The sequence below is a fragment of the Egretta garzetta genome, unplaced genomic scaffold (assembly GCF_000687185.1).
Source record: "Egretta garzetta isolate BGI_Z169 unplaced genomic scaffold, ASM68718v1 scaffold32, whole genome shotgun sequence".
Taxonomy (NCBI): Eukaryota; Metazoa; Chordata; class Aves; order Pelecaniformes; family Ardeidae; genus Egretta; species Egretta garzetta.
The window spans coordinates 2,703,629-2,706,400 of NW_009259035.1; the positions used below are offsets into that span (position 1 = coordinate 2,703,629).

At 37.6% G+C, this 2,772-nt stretch overlaps 1 protein-coding gene across 2 annotated transcripts in view; it reads left to right on the forward strand.

Annotated features, from left to right (window-relative positions):
• Positions 1 to 2,772, forward strand: part of CCSER1 (coiled-coil serine rich protein 1) — a 643,608-nt gene that overhangs the window by 312,506 nt on the left and 328,330 nt on the right. The gene's annotated exons all lie outside the window — the stretch shown is intronic.

Consider the following 2,772-nt stretch of genomic DNA (forward strand, 5'->3'; position numbering starts at 1 on the left):
TTCACTGTTTTGCCAACAGATAGTTGGTTCTATAACTTTTTTGTTTTTTTTTTGTTAGTACTACATTCAGACAGATATATGGGATATTGAAATTACCCAAGCGTTTCTGCAGTCGACTACTTTTTTCTCTTTAATTCCTGTATGGTATTTTCTTTCTTCTGTTTGTGTTCTCAGTTGTTATTATAGCAGAAATGTCCTCAAAATATAATAGAAGCAGAAGAAGCACCAAGCACCCTTTGTCTTTTCCCTTTTGTCTTGTATTTGCAGAACAAATGATACCTGTGCTGCCGATACCACGTAGCAAAATGGGATTATAAAATTGTAATTCTACGCTGTGTTGAACAAGAAAGAGCTCTTTGCTGCTTGTAAACCCAGTGTGGTGGAGGGTAGATGGAATATAGACTATGTTTATTATTACTACTTTTACTAAACAATAATTTAATGTGGGAATTGATAGCATTTCTCTTTTACTAGACATTTCTGAGTAACTCTTGCATACACACTGTGCTGCACAGCAAGTTGCAGGGAAGATCCTGTCTGAGGACAGTCCTTGCTAAGATGCTGGGATGCAGATGAATTCTTCTGCTTGGTGGCAATGATTGTATCACCTGTATCCTGCAGTTAAGCTTACCCAACTGCTACTAGCTTAGCTTAATATTGAAAATTATTTAAGTGAGGGGTGGAAATAATAGGTATTCTTTTCTCTAAGGCTGGTAAATGCATGAAGGGTATGGCTCCGACTCTCATATCCTAGTCTCAAGTATTCCAGCACAGTGGGTCCTCCAGAAATTGCAGGATGTGCTTTTACGAAGCTGCAGTGGTCTGCATAGGTCTTGATAATGCAGAGTGTTGATCTACAAGAATGATGTCCCACTGGCACATGTTAATCAGAGTTTCACTGGTATGTGGCAAGAAAAGAGAAAAACTACCTTACCCCTAGATATTTTCTCCTAACTGTAATGACAGTTATGGTCTATATTCTATGACAGAATTGGTGCATGGAATATAGAAGTTAGGTGCCTGAAGAACTACGCTGGAGAGATCTGTCCCTTGCATGGATGAGGAAGGTCCACCTGGGTGCAGGACTGCTTTATGCCAGGAGAGATGCACCATGGGTTTTTTTAAGTCTTTGGAAGCTCTGCGGGGCAAACCCTTTCTTTAGGCTCTCACTAGTCCTGCACTGGACTAGTGAGAGTCCCTCATTGCCAAGGGAGGCCTGCGTTGCCTCTTAGACAGTACCTAGTGCCAAAGCTCATCTCGGAAATCTTTCCTGCTCTAGTTCCCATACACTATTACAGGCTTCATTGTTGTCTTTATTTTGCATGCTTTTTAAAAGCTATTTTTGTAATAGTCTTGGTTATGGGACCTTGTTGTTTTCCTTCTTCCACTGTTTATTCAGCCAACCTTTTTTTTGGGGGGTGTTTTTAAGTTAAAAAGGGAAAAAGGGAAAAATCAGCAGATAGCAAAAATGTGAAACGGTGCTGACAGAAAGAACTCAGAATAACGTAACTAGACATCGAGGTACAATAGCTAATGCTGCATTGGTTTTAAACCCGTTTTTATTCTTTAAATGAAGACCTCCCTTTGATAAAATAATAGTGAAGTTCTTGATACTTTAAACTATAGTTTTATAAGCAGATATTTTTGCTGACTAAAATGTTATGTAATAACATATTGTGTGCTGAGGGCTGTGTTCTGGGATGTATTACTGTTTTATTTTCAGCTAACATTCCTAAACAGTGATCTATTAGTAGATAGTAAGAGTGAAATACTGTGATAATACATAGTAAAAAAAAAAAAATATCCTGTGAGTTTTTCCCTAAGGAGATGGTGCAAGTCCCATCTTTTTTCTAAATTTGAATTTTTCATGAGATCTGTACAGAGTACTGAAGTAGTGTGTAAGCAGGTTCATTATCTGTCTGCCTCAAATGGGATATCTCTTTTTATTGTAGTTGTAAATACTTGTGGCTTTATAGGTGAGGCATGTCTTATTTCCTTTTTGCATTCTGTTAGAGCAGATGATGAGCAGTATAATTACTTTGAAAGGTAATTATTATAGCTGAACATTTAACTGAGGAAAATGGACTTCACGCTCTTTACTTTTTTTGTCTCATATTTGCGTGTTCATTTGGAGTCGCAAACATGTGAGTACTGACAGAGTTCAGGTTTATCATAATGGTTATACCCTTTTGAACCCCTGAGCTCTTCATGGTCTAAATAAATTCTGCACTTTTATACTCGTTATCATCTGTGAGCTAGAGGCCCAATTTTCTTATTTTTTTAAACTGACGACAAAAGCGTTGTGCAAATATCACCATATTCCCAAAAGTTTTCTCATTGTATGGCTTGGTTTTGGGGGAAAAATAATGATACTCCAAACCAGGAAATTTCCTAGACTTTGTAAATATGTCTCTATACTAGAAGGATGCGAAGATACAGTGCTTCATTTACAATTATGTGACCAGCTAATTGGCTGGTTAATTTGTTGTTGGTTTTTTTTTTCTTCAACAGTTCGGTCATTTCGTTTGAGTTTTTCCTCCTTGGATGTCTATCAGAACAACACAAAAATATGTGATTGACATTTCATCTCCAAATAAGGTGTTTAGACTTACATGAACTCACAAAACTGCCTGGGGACAGCTTGCAGACTGCCTCATGGACCTGGGTTTTGGCTACAGTTTTAGCTATTAGGTTCATTTTCATGCAAGTCAAATTGAGTTATAGTCAGTGGTTATATTGCTAAGTGGTAACTATTTTCTTTCCTCCACCCTC